Source organism: Phascolarctos cinereus, unplaced genomic scaffold (assembly GCF_003287225.1).
Source record: "Phascolarctos cinereus isolate Bilbo 61053 unplaced genomic scaffold, phaCin_HiC Scaffold_4;HRSCAF=312, whole genome shotgun sequence".
NCBI lineage: Eukaryota > Metazoa > Chordata > Mammalia > Diprotodontia > Phascolarctidae > Phascolarctos > Phascolarctos cinereus.
The window spans coordinates 234,934,005-234,952,800 of record NW_027555847.1 but is presented as its reverse complement, the minus strand read 5'-3'; the positions used below and the strand labels follow the sequence as shown (position 1 = coordinate 234,952,800).

The 18,796-nt window shown below is 39.0% G+C and overlaps 1 protein-coding gene and 1 long non-coding RNA gene across 2 annotated transcripts in view; one reads left to right on the top strand and one right to left on the bottom strand.

The window, feature by feature from the left end:
• LOC144456871 (uncharacterized) overlaps nucleotides 1–11,189 on the bottom strand; it is a 37,102-nt gene extending 25,913 nt beyond the window's left edge. The window contains exon 1 of the long non-coding RNA XR_013486058.1: nucleotides 10,919–11,189. This is a non-coding gene — a long non-coding RNA (uncharacterized LOC144456871). The remainder of the gene's footprint in view (nucleotides 1–10,918) is intronic.
• Nucleotides 10,498–18,796, top strand: part of APC (APC regulator of Wnt signaling pathway) — a 143,054-nt gene continuing 134,755 nt past the window's right edge. Inside the window, 1 exon segment of the mRNA XM_078152958.1 lies at nucleotides 10,498–10,579. The gene's annotated coding sequence lies outside the window, so the exon portion shown is untranslated.

Genomic DNA, 18,796 nt, shown 5'->3' with positions numbered 1-18,796 from the left:
ATTTCTTCCCTACTGAATCAAGATTCCTTCTTTCTTTCTCCCTATTTCAGTCCCTCCCTTTATCATCTCACCAACTGTTCTGTAGTCTGTCTTCTTTTTTTATTAATTTATTTTGATTTATCAACAATCATTTCCATAAGCTTTTGAGTTTTAAATTTTTCTCCCCTTCTCTCCCCACCTCCATCCTCATCTCCCTCCCCAAGATGGCATGCAATCTGATATAGGCTATACATATACATTCCTATTAAACATTTTCACATTAGTCATGTTGTAAGGAAGAATTAGAACCAACAGAAGGAACCACAAGAAAAAGGAAACAAAACAAAACAGAAGGGAAAAAAGAGAGCAAATAGTATGCTTCGATCTGCATTCAAACTCCATAGTTCTTTCTTTGGATATGGATAGCATTTTCCAGCATGAGACTTTTAGAGATGTCTTAGATCCTTGCATTGCTGAGAAGGGCTAAGTCTATCAAAGTTAGTTGTCCCACAACATGGCTCTTACTGTGTACAGTGTTCTCCTGGTTCTGCTCACTTCACTCAGCATCAGTTCATACAAGTCTTTCCAGGTTTTTCTGAAGTCTGCCTGCTCATCATTTCTTAGAGCACAATAGTATTCCATTACATTCATATACCACAACTTGTTCAGCCATTCCCCAATTCTTGGCCACCACAAAAAGAGCTGCTACAAATATATTTGTACATGTGGGTCCTTTCCCCATTTGTATGATCTTTTTGAGATAAGCCCTAGAAGTGCTATTGCTTAGTCAAAGGGTATGCACATTTTTATAGCCCTTTGGGCATAGTTCCAAATTGCTCTCCAGAATGGCTGTATCATTTCACAGCTCCATCAACAATGCATTAGTGTCCCAATTTTCCCACATCTTCTCCAACATTTATCATTTTCCTGTTTTGTCATGCTGGCCAATCTGATAGGTGTCATATGGTACCTCAGAGTTATTTTGATTTGCATTTCTCTAATCAATAGCAATTTAGAGCATTTTTTCATATGACTACAGATGACTTTAATTTCTTTACCTGAGAACTGCCTGTTCATATCCTTTGACCATTTAACAATTGGGGAATGACTTGTATTCTTATAAATTTGACTTAATTCTCTACATATTTTAGAAATAAAGCCCTTATCAGAGACACTGGTCGTAAAAATTCTTTCCCAGTTGTCTTCTTCCCTCCTAATCTTGGTTGCATTGGCTTTGCTTGCGAAAAAACTTCTCAATTTAATGCAATCAAAATTATCCATTTTGCATTTCATAATGTTCTCTGTCTCCTGTTTGGTCAGAAATTCTTCTGTTCTCCATAAATCTGACAGGTAAACTATTCCTTTCTCTCCCAGTTTGCTTATAGTATCAGCCTTTATATCTAAATCATGAACCCATTTTGACTTTATTTTGGTGTATGGTGTGAGATTTTGATCAATGCCTAGTTTCTGCCATACTCTTTTCCAATTTTCCCAGCAGTTTTTGTCAAATAGTGAGTTCTTATCCCAGAAGCTGGCGTCTTTGGGTTTATCAAATAATAGATTACTATAGCCATTGAGTGTAGTCTCTCTTCTTGCTGAGAGACTACAGTAGTTATTTTCTTTATTTTTTACAATGGACTTAATTAAAGCATATCACATATTCCTCCCTACCTTCTACCTCCCCTCTCTCTTTTTATGCACCCTCCCATAATGTAATTTAGGCTCACAAAAAACCCCAAAACAAACAAAACCTGATTCACCTGTAAGTGGGTGTTGTGATGTTTCAACATCCTGCTTTTATCTTTGCCCCCCTAATCATCCCTCCATTTTCATTTTTGTCCTTTGGAACACAGTATTTCAAATGTTCTTATGAAATGTCTTCTGGGTGCAGAATAATCTTACGTTCTTCAAATGTCCTTTCCTTTATAGTTGAAGGATAATCTTCTGGTTATTTGAAGAATTTCTTGTTTGCCACTAGAATTGTTAACCACTAACTGTCTTGGTACTTGCTACATATGTTCCCTGCCACTCCCCCCTCCCCCGGGAGGTCATCTGTAGATTCTTTCAGCTGGCAATTTGTTTTCTGTGTTGACACCTTTCTTTACTTTTTGTATTAGGGTGTTCAGGTTTTGACTTGTTATTTCCTTCTTGGAGACTCATAATAATGAAGTCACCTCAACATATCCTGTCTCTGAGAACAATATGTTTTGCTTATATAAAGATTACATTTTCTTTCTCTAGTATGCTGGAGTGACTTTAAGATGGGGATAACCCAGAGCCACTTTGCAGCAAGGAAGCATTGTTATGTTGAAGGGCTGCTCATTTTCTCTTTCCTGTTTTCAATGATAATTAATAAAACAGATGCTGCTTTTATTTTTATTATATGGTGTCTGCCTGGCCTCCTATTTATAGCATTTGGTGGGCCTGGATGTCTAATTTTAATAATCAAATCACATATGGCATAGATACAGAGTTGAAGAAGATATATACATGGCTTAATTCTATTCAATAATACTTTGTATTTAAGTGTTCTTTTCTTTTAAGGAATCATGTTCAAAGAAATATTTTAAAATTCATATTTAGAAAGATAATCTTTAATGAATTAGTATTCAAAAAACTTCTTTAAGATTTTAGTGTTGGAGGCCTAAACAATTTGGTGGTGGCATTTTAAAGAACACAAGAAGAATTTAGCATTTGCACAAAGAGAATGACTAAAAGAGGCTTTACTAGATTCATTTTCATTTATAAGCCAGCTGTCTGAGAATCTTACTTGGCTAATTATCCATTTTTGCACAGATGGAATATTTGCTTTTTCCCTATCATTTGAAGGGGAAAAATCTGTGTCTCTGACAGCTCACTCTTTCATACTTTTTGGTTTTGTTGAAATAATTTAAAGAATAAGTGGAATCTGAAGGAAATGTGATTTGTTATATTGTGAGTAAGGCTATTCCAGGTATAGGAGGTAGAATAGAAAAAAGAAAAATTAGTAACATCTCATATTTATACAGTGCCTAAGAGATTAACAAGTCTACATGCACTCATCATTTTTACTAAATGACCTTCCCAACAACGCCATTACCACTAAGCTAAGAAGGGGCAAAGCTGCCATTTCAGTACAGGTACTGGTGCTACCTCAGGTACTAGGCCTCTCATCTCCATGACCAAGCCCAAGACTAGATCCTGAAATACTAAACACTTTGTTCTCAGGATCTTATTTAGGAGATGTTTTTCCCAAGTGCTTATGAGAGAACTAACAATGACCCTCTGGCATCACAGTGTTCTAAACAAACTTGTCTACTTGGTGTTCCCCAAACACTACATTCCATCTCTTACCTCTTTACATACTTAACATACTTACCCCCATGCTTGGAATATCTTTTCTCCTCAATTTCATCTCTTAAGTTCTGAACTGGTTTTGAAGTCTGAGTTTATATCCTATCTCCCATTGGACATTTTTTCTGATTCCCATAGTTTTTAGTGCTGTCTACCTTCTCTCCAAATTTCTACATATAAATACATGTATACGTATATACTTCTCTGTTTATATGTTGTTTCCACTAGTGGGATGTGAGCTCCTTTAGGGCAGAGGCCATTTTTCATGCTGTTTTCTATCACCAGAATATTGCACGTGATTAACAAATCCTTACTGGATTGAATTGGATCCCAACTCTATCATCTAACACGTTAGCTTTCTCTTCCTCTCCAGGAATCATGGCACATCATCATCATAGCATTTAATTGGCACTTTAGGTTTTAAAGTCTACAATGCTCTGAACAAATATCTCATTTTATCTCTGTGAATAACAACAATGCTGGGAAGTAATTACTATTATTTATCCCTATTTTAAAGATGTGGAAACTGAGGCTGAGATAGGTTAAATGACTTGCCTAGGGTCACATAGCTAATATATGACTAATACCAGATTTGAATTCAGGTCTTCCTGACACCACATCTAGGGTATGCTCCCTAACTGCTCTCAACATTTGCAAATTGGACAACTATGCCATCTATGCCTTCATGGAGGCATCCAGTACAGATCATCTAGATTAGGCATGTACAACATGTGGCCCGTGGGCCACTTGTGGTCTACCCAAGGATTTCGGGCAGCCTGTGAAAGGGTGGAGGATGTTTTCCTCTACATTTTTCACAGGCTGCCTGAAATCCTTGGGAGACCACAGGTTGTGCAGGCCTGATCTAGATTGTGCTTTCCCCTTCGAAGAAACAGACAGTGTACTGTAAATTTCTTCTCATTTCCTACTTATCTTACTCATTTCATTTTATGAGACTACAAACCATCTTAAAATGATCATAGGATGATAGATTTAGAATGGGAAGGGACCTCACAGAGGCTATCTACTCCAACCTATTCATTATATAGATGAGAAAAATGAGACCTAGTGAAGTTAAGTGACTTGATCAAGGTCATAGAGATAGTATCAGAGGCAGGATTTGAATCCAGATCCTCTGAATCCAGTTAGCACTAAATAAGGAGATGAGGCTTGGCAGTACCAGCTTGCATTGAAACCACAGGAAGAGACGTGGTAATTGCAGCACCCAATTGCCTCACAGAAAAATATGATTGGGCCATAAAGACACCAAATGTAGCCAGAAGTAATGAAGGAAGAATTAAAAAGTGAAAGTATAAGTAAAATTAAAACTCTAGAAGGGAGAAATGGAAGTAGGAAAAAAGCTTAGAACAAAAGACAGAAAACCTTATTCAAGTGACCAACTACTTGAAAAATAGAATGGAACAAACAGAACATAATGATTTTGTGAAACAAGAAATATTGAAACAAAGTAAAAAAAGAACTTAAAAAAGGAGGAGAAAATGTAACAACTTGCCCAGAAAACAAGTCAAGGAGAGATACTCTAAGAATCAACAGACTCCCCCAAAAGCATAATTTGGTGGGAGCATTATTCTACTTCTCCTCCTCCACTCAAATTAGGCTAATTTTCCCCTGAAAGTCTTTGAATTCTTCCTTTTGATTCAGGGGATTCAAACCTTAAAGGCTTGGGCTAAAAGGCTCAAGCTGTTGACATCACCTGCTGGTCACTTGAATACAATACAGATGTGAGATGCTCTACCTGCAATTTGATGCTTGCCTGGTGGATCACAATGACCACTTGCAAACTCAGGCAAGGGAGTTTTGTATTCAAGGTCATTGGTGTCATATATCCTTGTTAAACATCTTTTTCCTGTTAAGGCTAAGTAAATCTGTTAACTGCTGAATAACCTAAGAATGTCTCATTTTGTTCCAGTATTGATCCTAAACCATCAAAAGAATGGCCTAGGCCTAGCTTTGCCAAGAATAAAGCAATAGAAGAGATCACAGGAGATAAAATGGACAATTTTGATTACATAACATTGAAAAGTTTTCCTAGAAACAAAATCAATGTAGTTAAAATTAGAGGGAAAAACAGTTAATTATAATTATCTGATAAAAATCATCATGAGACCTACAGAGAGAACTGATATAAGTATAAAAGAAAAAGATCCATTAGATAAATTGACAATTCTCAGGGGAAAAAAACCCCCTAAATTTTCAACAACCATAAAAAAGAACTAATAAAAGAGAAATTCAAATGAGAACAGCTTTGAGGTTTTACATTCAGCAGATTGGTAAAGATGACAAAAATGGGAAATGATCATTGTTGGAGAGGTGATAGATGGACTGGCATTATTGATGGACCTGTTAATCTGATCTGATCATTCTGGAAAACAATTTGGTCAAGTGACCATGGTGACTAGGACTTCTTGCTGAGTGCTAGGGGTTCACATGTGCCCTGGAGGTTTTTAGTTGGTTAACAAGATGTGGTATGATCTGGGGAGAGGTTCTGTCACTGTTCTCCTATGTTTAGTTCTGTGAGTGACCACAAGCACTCTTTTCTACCCTAGAACTCTGACCACATGCTTGCACCTTCTGGTGCTCCTCTTTTGCCCTGGAACCGTGATCTGAAACCAAATATGGGCAATGCAATAAAGTCTTATTCCCAGTGCTAGTAAAAGGTCCCCTGTGATCTCCTTCTGACCAGTTGTGCAACTCCCTTACTGTCTGTGAGCTGAGGGCTACAGAAGCTTCCACTAGAGATTTGGTCACCTCCAAGGCCTGCTGCTGGCTTACAGAGGTGCTCCAATCCCACCCCAGTGAGATGGACTTTTCCCTTTGACCTTCTAAGTTGACTTAGGCTGGTAAATTGTTCCATCTCATCCTTTTGTTGGTTCCATGACTTCAGAATTCATTTTGAGACATTATTTTAAAGTTGTTTGGAGGACAACTGGGGAGAGCTCAGGTGAGTCCCTGCCTTTACTCTGACATTTTCGCTCTGCCTCCCAACCGGGATATTTGCAAAGCTCTTAGTACAGTGTCTGGTACACAGTAGGCATTTAATAAAAATGCTTGTTCTCTTCACTCTTTCTACATTTAAGTGTCAAGCGCACCCACATATAACTGCAGGGATGATCTCATATCAGTTTAGAATGTAATGTCTTCAACCAGTAAGGGAAAGGGATGGATCTTTGAAGTATTTCTTTTAAGAGGTAGAACACTGCTGGAGTAAGGAAGACCTGAATTAAAATCTGACCTTTTACCAGCTATTATTTACTAGCTGTTTTACTGACATTTACTAGCTGTATGACCCTGGGCAAATCACTTAACCTCTGTTTGCCTCAGTTTCCTCAACTTACATGGGGATATTAACAGCACCTACCCTCCAAGGTTGTTGTGAGGATCAAATGAGATATTTGTAAAGTGCTTAGCATATCCATAGTACACACACTATATAAGTGCTTACTCCCTTCCCTCCTCAGCCCCCTTACATAGGACACACAGCCCACCTATGTGAATTCACACTTGCTGTGACACATGCCTTGAAATGTACTCTTTCCTCACTCTGAAGGAATCCCTTATTTCCATCAGGATTCAAGTGCCACCTTCTACATGAAGCCTTTCCCAATCTTCTCCATCAAGCTGCTAGCGCCAACCTCCCAGCCCCCGAAATTACCTTCTATATATATTTTATATACCTAGATGTACATGTTTTCTCTCACAATGAATGTAAGTTCCTTGAAGTCAGGGACTATTCTACTTTTGTCTTCACATCTTTGATGCCTGGAGTGTAGGGATAGGGATTGGTATTGTGACTTCACTGGTGAATAGAGCTCTCAGTTTAGGGCACTCCCTTTACCAAAGCAGGCTGGTACTTTTTCTGAAACTTATAATCTTAGTTTCGCCTAGTGGGCTCGTCCAGAGTCAAACAGTAAGTGTATGTCAGAAACGGAGTTTGATCTTCCTACGTCAAAGGGTAGTCTTTATTCACTGAACTAAGCGGCTTCTTATCTGGTTTATAGTAGCTATTTCATAAATGCTTGTTGATTGATCATTTAAATCTTAACGGATATCTACATATTCCCAGTTTCCTAGTTTAGTACCCACTATGAAAAGGAAATGTTTCTTCTTCTGAATTGCATATCCTAGAATGTCAATTGGTTCTCAAACTCCAATTACTGAAATGCCTAGACTATGTGGCTGGTAGATATATTCTTTTTTTTTTTTAGATACATTCTTTCTACCAAAATGCCCATGACAATAGTGTGTCCATTTCTGCTGTCCTTAAATTTGACTCAAATGTTCATTATGTTTTACTCCTCTGGGTCTAAATTTTCCTCATGAAGAAACTTCTGTAATATACTATACTATTCTACTACCTCTTTTACCTTTGCCGTCCCTTTTGAATAAAACAAACTCCCTCAGGGTCATGCTCCAGTTATAAAGTCCTATCTTATTAAGTTTGAATGAGGTCTATTAGGTCAAAATCTACTTGCCTTACGATCTCTATTTTTCTTTGCTTGTTACCTACCTATAAAGTCTCCACTTATATTTAGTCGCTCGAGGCTTGGATATTCTGTCTGTGAATATGTGATTGTCTTTACTGCTTTTCCTGCTATGAAGTATGCTATCTAGTTTGATAGATATATGGAAGTATATGCAAAATATATGCCCTTTCTCAGATTCAATAGAGTTTTGTGTTTAGAAGCCAGACTGGAAGAGATTGAGAAGTGAGAGAATTATGCTTACTAAGAATTTAATGAAGAAGGATAAAAGAGGGTTTAGGAAGTTTAGAAAATTTAAATGGTATCCTGAACTCAGGATAAAGTTGATGCTCCTTTATATAAGAAGCCTGTTGGAACACTTGACATTCAAGACCCTCTACAATCTGACCACAACCTACCTTTCAAAACTTGTCTTTCACTACTGCCATGCATAAAGTTTATGTCAGAACCAAAGCGATATAATCACTACTCCCTTGTACATTTGTACCTCTGCACCTCTGCTCACACCATTCCCCTACCACATTTTATGCCTACTCTTTATCTGGATCCTAACTACTCTTTAAGGCTTAGTATGAGGCAGTAGAAAGAATGCTAGATTTAGAATCAGAGGACCTGGATTCAAATTCTAATGATTATTTACAGTCCTGTGACTTTGGGCAAGTCACAACACTCTCTAAGCTTAGCTTTCTTTCATATGAGATGAAGACACTGTATTGGATGATCCATATATCCACAGGAGGCTCCTTTCCTGTTCTGTATCTATCATCCTAAATTCCATCCCTTTCCTTTACTACCCTTAATCCATGGTGATCTCTTCTATACTTATACTCTTAAAGTATTTTTGTCTATATGATTTATTTGAGAAATAATATATTACCCACCATTGTGAATTATACTTTTCTTATGTATAAGTTTTGCCTCTGCAATCAGGTTGTAAGCTCCTTGAAGCCAGGGCTGTCTTATACATCTTTGTAACTCACAGTTTCCTCCACTGTAAAATAGGGTATCAACAGCACCTTGTTGTAAGAATTAAATGAGATAATATTTGTAAAACACTTAACAGTGCCTGGCACATAGTAGGTGCTTACTAAATGCTTGTGCCCTTCCTTTTCCTTCTCTTCCTTCTTTTCTCCTTTCCTTCCTTCCCATAGCATACTGTGCCAGACATAAGTGTTCAATAATTAGTAACAGCATTTATGTTTAAGGCTTACAAAATGCTTTACATGTTATCTTACTTAATCTTCATAACAACCTCGTGAAGTAGGTGCAATTATTATTATCCCCATTTACAGATGAGGAAACTGAGGCTGAAGGAGTTTCAGCCACTTGCTCAGTATCACCCGTAAATGTCTGGGGTAAGATCTGAACTCGGGCCATCCTGATACCTAGTCCTATCCTCTATCCAAGGTACTACCCACCTGTTCCTATTAACTGACTGTTCTATTATCACAACTCTCAAGTAGAGCAGATCTATATTACAGCAAAACACAGTCAGACCCAGAGAAGTTGTTAGTTATCTGAAGTTATACCGCTAGCGTGGCAAAGTTGAACTAAAACTAAAAAAAAAATCTAGGGTGAAAGTTCCCAGCTCCTTGTATTGACTAATCAAGGAATGTTCCCTGTGCTAAGGACAGGCCTCACCATGTGGCAGAATGCCAAAGAAATAAGACTCAGTCCTTCACTTCAAGGACTTTATAATCTAAATGGGGAGGGATGAACACAGGCAATGACTTGATTATAACTACAAAATGAGACTAACAAATAATACAGTAGACAACTGGAGTTGTAAAGGCCAAGTTAATGAAAAGTATCCATCTAACAGGGACAAAATTTTAAAAGCTATCCTAGTGGAGCTATGTTTGCATCTGGCTCCTGATAATAATAATAGCTAGCATGCATATCGTGCTTTAAGATTTGCAAACCAGTTCACATTTGGTATCTCGTTTGATTCTCACAACTCTACAAAATCGGTGCTATTATTATCCTCATTTTACAGATGGGGAAAAATGGTTTAGCGACTCATCGGGGGTATACGGCTAGTAAGTGATCGAAGAAAGCAGAATTTGAACGCAGCTCTTCTTGACTACGAGCCAGGAGCGGCCACCTAGCGGATTCTACTACGGCATCGTAAGGGAGAGCGCGGGCACCCGCACACAGGCTGGCGGTGCACAAACACAAAGCCCCAGGGCAGGCCAGCGAGGAAAGGGGGCGCGGCCTCCTAGCCTCCCCAAAGCCGCAGGACTAGCGCGGGGTATCTGCCCTGCCGGCCCGGGGCCTCGGCGAAGGCACGCAGAAGAAGGAGCCCTTCCCCCCCTCTCCCCCCCCCCCCCCCGTCGGGGACGACCTGGGGCCCGGGCACCAAGGCAGGCGAAAAGGGCCGGGCGGGGGAGGGCCGGCCTCCACCTACGCATGCGCAGAGCGCCGCTCCCGCCTTAAACAAGATGGCGGACTCCAAGTAGGGAGGGGGGCGGAGTGGAACCACCGGAAACGGGGCCGCGGCCAGGAGGGCGCCACGGGCGAGGGGAGCCCCGGGCAGCCGGAGGGATGGGGCGTTCGGGTTGCGGGGTCGGCTATCTTTGAGGAACGAGGGGGAGCTCGGGCTCCAAGCGCCCCCCTATGTCCTCCTCCCCAGACGCCACTCCGCGGCCGCCTCCTGCCCCTCTTCCAGTCCGGACCCCGCTTTCGCTTTCCCGAGCTCCCGCGGCGGCCGGGGCTGCCTCGAGCCGGGGGAGCGCCCCGGGGGCGGCCGCGGGGCGAGTGTCCGGCAGGTGAGTGCGGCCCGGCTCGCGTCTGTCCCCCCCCCCGCCCCCGGGCAGCCCGACCCCGTGCCCGTCCCCGCCTCTCATTGTGCTCGTTTCTTTCTTCCTCCGAGCCCCTCACCCCTCTCAGGCCTCGCCCCCCCGGGGCTTCCCCGCTCACCTCCCCCCCACCCGCCGCCGTGGCTTCTCCTGCTCCTCCCCACCCTTCCCGTGCCGGTCGGGGGGGCTTCAGTTCGGTTAACGCCTGGTGTGGGGGATACAGAGGTGTCCTCCCGGTCTGGAAGACCTGGGTTCAAATTCCACCCTTGACAAACACATCCAGCGTGTGTACCCGAGCAGGGCACTTACCCTCTCTGTGCTCCCTGCAACTCTCCCAGACTGTAAAGTTGCCCAACAGTTGCTGATCTGTTGTGGTAGAGGGATTTTCCGCCCCGAGAATTACTCACATCAATTAAGTCACCAGTCTGGACCCCCTCCCCCCAAATGCACAAAGGACTTTAACCCTGGGTTCTGGTTCTTAACTTTGCTTCTGGCTATTGTATGTTCTGTCCCGTTCCACTCACTTTGTCCTTACAAAGCTTCGATCTGCAAAGAAAAGTCTGATCATCTAGTTTTTTTAATTCTTCAACTAATCTGTGGACGAGGATGTGCGAGGATAAGTTCGAACTGGCTTAAAGCTTAAGTCGATCGGCTTTTGTGGTTTGGGAGTTTGGACTTCCCACCTGACTGGACTCTTCCGAAGTGGAGGAATAGTGATTGTGATAACTAGTGATTGGCCTGATTCTAGTTCTTCCTTGGGATTAATTTAATCTCTTTCTGGTTTTGGTAGACCTTTGTTAGCATACTTGTCAAGGTGAACGCGAGTTTTCTTGTATCGCTTATGAAGTCTTGTCATGTTCTGGTTAAACCCAAGTAGTACGTCATTGTGGACAACTTGGATTTTTGTCAAGTAGATTTAAAGATACCATTTTATTATATTCAATTTTAACTTGGATTACCGATTGAAGTTTTCATGTTCTTTACTTTATGCCTTTTTTTTATTTGAAAAGACTGCAGTGGAAAGTTTTAGTCCAGAATGCTTCGATTTTTCTTGTTTGTTGCTATTACTACTTAACAGTCTTTAGTTAGTTGCTACATATAATTAAAGTTAACTTATTCTCTTTTCCTCTACTCTTCTTCCTCTCGCTTTTGCAGCCATCTATAGTAATTGTTTTAAAGGTCTTGTCCAAACCTTGCTAGGATTCATTCAGAAACATAAAGTTTACGTTTAGAAGCACATTTTTTTTTGTCAATATAATTACGTTTTGACTACTGTTTGAAGAAGTAGGGACATGAGTTGTGATTTTCCTTCACAAATGTATTTGGAAGTTACTCATTAGTATCAAATACTACTTATTAAGTACAGTCAATTTCATGATGATGTGTTAGGTGCTTTCTAGAGAAACTAAAAACAGATCATCTCTGCCCTTGGTCGAGTGGAGAGTGCTCCACTTAGATTCAGGAGGCCTGAGTTTGAATACTGACTCTACCACCTGTGTATGATCTTGGGAAGAACACTTCACCTCCCAGAGCCCCTAGATTCTTCATCTCTAAAATGAGGGATGAACTTCAGCCCCATCCAGTTCTAGTTCTGTGATCCTATGATCCTTCGTATTGACCTGAGTTTCAGAAAGGACCTCAGAGGCCATCTAATCTCCAATTCTTTCATTTTTACAGATGAGGAAACTGAAGTTCAGGGAGGTTGAGTGACCTACCCAAGGTTGAACAGGAAAATTTAAGAAGCCAGATTTGAATCAAGAACCTCTCACTTTATAGACCAATGAGCGAGTCTTTTATTTTTAGCAGATTTCTGAATTTTTTTGTGTGTGTGAGCATGTAGAACTGGAAGCAGTGAAAGAAGATAATTGCACCCTGGGGCACGTTCATTTTTTTTTGTGTGTGTGTAAGGGGTTCCCTGGAGGGGAAGTACTGACAGAGGAGAATAGAAGATCCTCACCCTGTTTGGATTTGTATGGGGAGGCCGTCAGAGTTCCCAAACATTACTAGACCCTCAGATTATTCCCTCTACCCCCATTCCTTGTGCCCTAGCTAGTTAAAATTCTTAGCAATGATCATTAAAACCTGGTATGGATTAAAAAAACATTTCATGCTACATTGACCTCATTTTCTTTGTTGACAGAATTACTAGACTCATAGATTGGTATATTTAGATTTTAGCAAGATTTTCATGCTATGTTTGTGGTGAGATGGGAAGATGTGGAAGGAGTTGAATCACCAGACCTAAGAAGTAGTAATTAGTGGGTTTATGTTAGCTCAAAGGGAAGAATCTAGAGCAAGGGTTCTTAACCTGGAAATCCATAGATCCATAAGGAGTCTGTGGACAGATTTCAGGGGGTTCATGAACTTTGATGGAAAATTACATCTTTATTTTCACTAACCTGTAAATGAAAATGTGTATTTCCTTCAGTTATTTAAAAAATTATTCTGCTCATTGGCTTCAACAGACTGCCAAAGGGGTCTATGACACAAAAAAAGGTTAAGAACTCCTGATCCAGGGGAGCATCCTAAGGAGCTATCCTTGGCACCATGGTATGTGTGTGTGTGTGTGTGTATCAATAACTTGGCTAAAGGATGAAGATATAGATAATATGCTTGTTACATTTATGGATAATAAGAGTTTGGAGGGATAGGCTGAGATTATAGATGAGATAGTAGGTCTATAAAGATCTTGATGAAGAATTCATTGGAAATCCCATGCGTTGGGATGACTACTGGTTTTGAGGGGCAGGGAAGAAACATTTATTAAGTGCTTATCTTGTGCTAGGCACGTTGAAGCCTACTTTGCAAATATCTCATTTGATTCTCAAAACAACCCTTATCCTCATTTTACAGATGAGGAAACTAAGGCAGACAAATGACTTAACCAAGGTCAATCAGTCACCAAACATTAAGTGCCTATTATGTGCCAGGCACTATGCTAAGCAGTGAGGATGAAAAGAAACAAAAGACAGTCCCTGCTCTCAAGAAGCTCACAGTCTAATGGGGGAGATAACAAAGATATACAAACAAGCTCTGTACTGAATAAACAGTAAATAATTAATAGAGGGAAGCACTAGAATTAAGAGAGGTTGAGAAGGTCTTTTGGTAGAAGATGGAATTTTAGTTGTGATGAAGCAATAGTCCAGGCTTGAGGTGATGAGGGCCTGTTCCAGTATGGTAGCCACGTAACTAGTAAATGACTAAGGCTGGATTTGAACTCAGGTCTTTCTAAACTCTGTCCACTATGCCACCTGGAATCAGAGCATTTGATAGTGAGCTTCTAATTGTATTATAAATTAGGAATTCTCACAAGACCATTATGTGGCTGAGAGCAATTTCTGTTGATGTTCATTGTTCTCTCAACAGTATTTCTGACAGGTTCTTTTCTCTAACTTTGGTCATAAGTAATGAGGCAGAATTTTTATTTTCCCAGTACTGTATACAGATGTTGCAGGTCAGTTTTTACGTGTGATTTTGAGGGCAGAGTTTCACCTTTGAGCACTCTCTGGGTTAATTAGCTTTATACTCAGTTATAGAATATTAGATCTGGAAAGGAACCTTTGAGATCTAGTCTCATCTCTTCATATTACAGGCTAATTTGAGGACTGGAGAGGTTAAGTGACATTATCCAAATTCATCCAAAGACTGAAAGCTTTGTCCTAGTTGGTATAACAGTGGTAAAAAGGAAGAGGGAGTTAAAAATATGAATGGTTTATCTTGGACAGTACTGATGTTGGGAAAAAAATTATTTGGGTCAGAAATAAATAGTATTTCAAGACTTGAAGAAGCCCTTTGTTGTGACCTTTTCATATTTCTGTGTTAGTGTTGTTTGTTAAAGAAGAGCAATTCACACGTCCAATCATAGGATGATAGGTTTGAGAGCTAGGAGAGATCTTAGAGGTCATTTAATTTAATATCCCTTTTTTTTTTTTTAACTGAAAAAGGGACTGAAGTCCAGGGAGAGTGTGACTGCCAGAATTAGGATTTTAATCCAGGTTCTCTGGTTTTCTATAGGATAAAAAATATTTTTTCTTATAACAGATTGGGTCACTAGTCAAGAAGATTAATTTATTTTTTTCTACAAAAAATGCAATTTTATTAGTTGATATAAATCATTCATGTTTATATTCAGAAGGATCATATGATCACAGATTTAAATTCTTAGGTACCTTTCTTATTCCCTCCTCATCTTCACTGTACATAATCTCTTACTTCATTCAAGATGCAATTTAAGTACCACCTTCTGTGAGAAGCCTTTACTGATTCCACCAATTGCTAGTAGCTTCCTTCCCTAACTACTTTATGTTAAACTATTCTCTGCTTATTTTGTGTTTATTTTCAATTCAATTCAGTAAATGTTAAGTACATACTACATGCCAGGCTCTGTGCTAAATGCTGGGGTTACAAATGAGAAAGAGAAAACAACACACAAAAGGAAGCTGAAAAGCTGGAGAGGGGGGCATCCCCATCTAGGGGTACTAGGTACAGGAACGTGGTGTTCCAGGAAGTTGAAGCCAGTCAGGGCAGCTGATGGCAAATGGAGTGACCTGAAAAGTTGTGTGTGCCCTCTATAAAGGAAGACTTTGGAAGTAATTTAATGCTCTGCCCTCCAGTAATAGGGATAGGCAACTGAGTATCAGTTGAAAAGATGTTGAGTATCAACAGTTTATTTTACCTGTACTTGTCTTCCCCTTTGGAACAGAAGCTCCCCCAGAGTAGGGATTGTTTCTTTTTTCCTTTGTCTTTGTATCCCCAGCACTTGCATAGTCCTTGCCCGTAGTATTACAGTGCTGATAAATGTTTGTTATCTGATTGATTGTTGAGGACAATGAAGCCCACAAATATTGCCCGCGTTGTAACTTACACACAGTCAGGATTTGAATCCAGATCTTCTGATTCCATATCTAGTATTTGTTCTCCTGTGTTATATATACAGTAATAATTTGCTTGTAGGAGGTAAACAATGTAATTTATTTTGATCTTTTTTCACATTAGTTTTTCAGCAGTATGAAGTCATTGTAAGGTAATCCATCTCAAATATAGCTAGTTATGGCTGTTCAGGGTGTATTTTTTGCCATGCTATATTAGGCATTTATGTATTTTTTATTTGTATATATCTAATTTTATTAATTAAAACATTTGTTTTCCATATATTTTTCTTTAACAGCAAGCATTTAGTTATTTTTTAAAACAAGTATGTGTTTGAACTTGAAACTTGTAAAACGTATGCTGTGGTTGGTGCATTTTTAAAAGACGATTTGAATATACTTTCAGCTAGGTCAGTGAGAGGAATTTGGAATATTCTGTTATGAAGTAAACTCAATCTTCGTTTCTCCTTTCCTGCTTATTCATTGAACTGAAGAGATTTTTTTTCAATGTTCCGTTTAAATGAATGAAAATAAGCTGTAGTTGTTAAATGCTGTATTGTCTCTCAGTTTGCCTTGATAAATTCAGATGCTTAAATAACTTTCGGCAGTTCACAATTGAAACTCCATAGGGTCATAGATTTAGATCTGGAAGGGATTTGAAATCTGGTCCATTTCTTATTCTCCTCCCCACCCCTCTCTTCCCCCCCCCCAATAAATGAGTACACAGGCTGAAATAAGTAAAGTGACATAAAATCAATCACACAGGAAGATTTTAATTCAGGTCCTATATCTCACAATCCACCTTAGTATTTGGCAAAAATTCAATTAAAGTATAATACACCAATAGATATTGGTGCCCAGGTTAAAAATACATATTTTAAAATACCAGGCAAAGTATAGTCAGATGTAATTTACTCACTGTTTATCCTGAACTTTCTAAAATGCTCACTTTGTTTAGAATGAAAAAATATGTCAATTTGGGCTATAATTTTTCAGATACAAAGTATTCATTATGTTGGATTGTAGATTTAAAGTTGAAAGGGAACCGACTAACCAACTCTTTGATATCACAGATGAATTCTCATTCCTTCACTCTAGTTTTCCCTCCCCACCTCTCCCACTAAGCGTCCTCCAAAAGAAAACGTAATTGATTATATCCAGCATTTTCTTGGTTATTTTTCCAGAGCACCATATTAAATAATGTCTTCAGGCAACAGTGTACATTAACTCCCACATCTTTTTTCTGGAGTGTTAATGAAAACTTAAGGCAGTCATTTTGGAAGCATATACTTTCCCACACAAACTCAACTGCAATTTTGTTGTCTCTTACACAGCTTCTCAAGTAAGGTTTTCTGGAAATTCTTTTCCAGGCTATTTTATACTAACCAGGAGAATTTTGTGCAATTAAGCAAAATTTGTAGATACTGTATTTCCTGTTCCATATAATTTATTAAAATATTAATTAAAACCAGTGCCAATAGCATTGTCTTCGAGATAGAGCTCCATTTAAACCGTGCCCACCCAAAGAATTTGACATTTGTCCCAACCCAATCCTAATTTGCGACAAAACCATTTCCCCTACTCAGTCTCACAGTGCTTTAATGATTTTGGCATTAACCTCTGGTGAAATTGAGGCCCAAAGAAGTTACATAATTATGTAGCTAGTAATTGTGAGGTGTGATTTGAACATAGTCTTTATACCTAGCGTTTATATAGTGCCTACTACGTTCCAGGCACTATAATAAATGCTTTACAAACATTATCTCATTTGATCCTTACAAAAACTCTGGAAGATAGGTATCATTATTATGCCCATTTTGTAGTTGAGGAAGCTGAGGCAAACTGGGGTTAGTGACTTGCCCAAGGTCACAAAGTTAGTAAGTGCCTGAAGCCACATTTAGATGCAAATCTTACTGACTCTATGTCCAGCACTCTAACCAGTGCATCACCTAGCTGCTGTGCTGTGTATGCTATGCTGCCAGTTGCATATATTGTGCACTTAATAACTCTGTTAAGTGTTGGGGGTACAAAGAAAGGCAAAAAACAGTTGTTGTTTTCTTTTTTTCCCTTCATGGAGCATATATTTTAATGGGGAAGAAAACATAAATAACATACCAGCTATATAAAGAGTATATGGAAGGTAATCTGAAAGAGGAAGGCTATAGTAGCAGGGGGAAGGGAAGGAAAGAACTGCAAAGGCCTCATGTAGAAGGTAGACTTTGAGCCAAGGTACACTTAAGGAAGCCAGGGACGCTGAGGAATTCTTAAAGGTAGGTACATTAATACACTATTGGTGGAACTGTGAATTGGTCCAAAAATTCCAGAAAGTAACTTGAAATTATGTTAATCAACTATTGAATCCCTTTGAATTAGTGGACCAACTATTGAGCTGTCAAGAGTTCATGGACAAAAAGGTTACACATAACATACTAGTGGCAGCACTTTTGTAGATTATAATGATAAACTACAAAAGTAGGCACTCATTTGGAGAATGGCTAAACAAACTGGCATATGAATGTAATGAAATATTGCTTCATAAAAAACAATAAATATGAGCAATTCAGAGTAACATGGGAAGACTCATATGAACCAGTGCAGAGTGAAGAAAGCAGAACCAGGAAAACGATAGTCATAATGACTACCACCATGTAAACCAAACCAAAGGTAAACCAAAAATTAATTGAACTCGAGTTAAATGCATCGACCAACACATGATGAAACAAACACCTCCTTTCTCTCCCGGTTACAGATGGAAATATTGGATGAGGAATACTGCATATACTGATGACCTTGCTGTGGTAGTTGATTTTTCATAAAATTTTCATTGTTAGAAAGGAAAGTTTTATTTTGAAAGAGAGGAAGTATAATTGGGAATGAGTGGTATATGAAAAAGAAAAAGGATCATTTTTAAAAGATAGTATGATTTCTCTGTATTAAAACTATTCCTTAAAGGTTTTGTTTTCCTAAATGTTACTGATTTTATCCTTTGTCATATTCTTTACCAGCTTGCCTTAGTTAAGGCAGATACGAAACAAGCTTATACCAGTGAAAAATTTCAGGGCAGAAATATTCAAAGCAGCTGTTCCTATGTTTTAATGATAGCTTAGAAACAAACTCTACAAGTGATAATATTAAATGATTTTTTTTCATAGAAATAAATAAGAAAGGTAAGTTTTGATTATTGAGCTCTGTATTTTATTTTTCAAGTTTCATTTAAACCATTTTGAATGGTTATCTTTCTAAAATGGTTTATATATTTGCCTACCTTCTTAAGGAATATGTTAAACATAATTTTGGATAGAGAATTACTTCAGGAGTT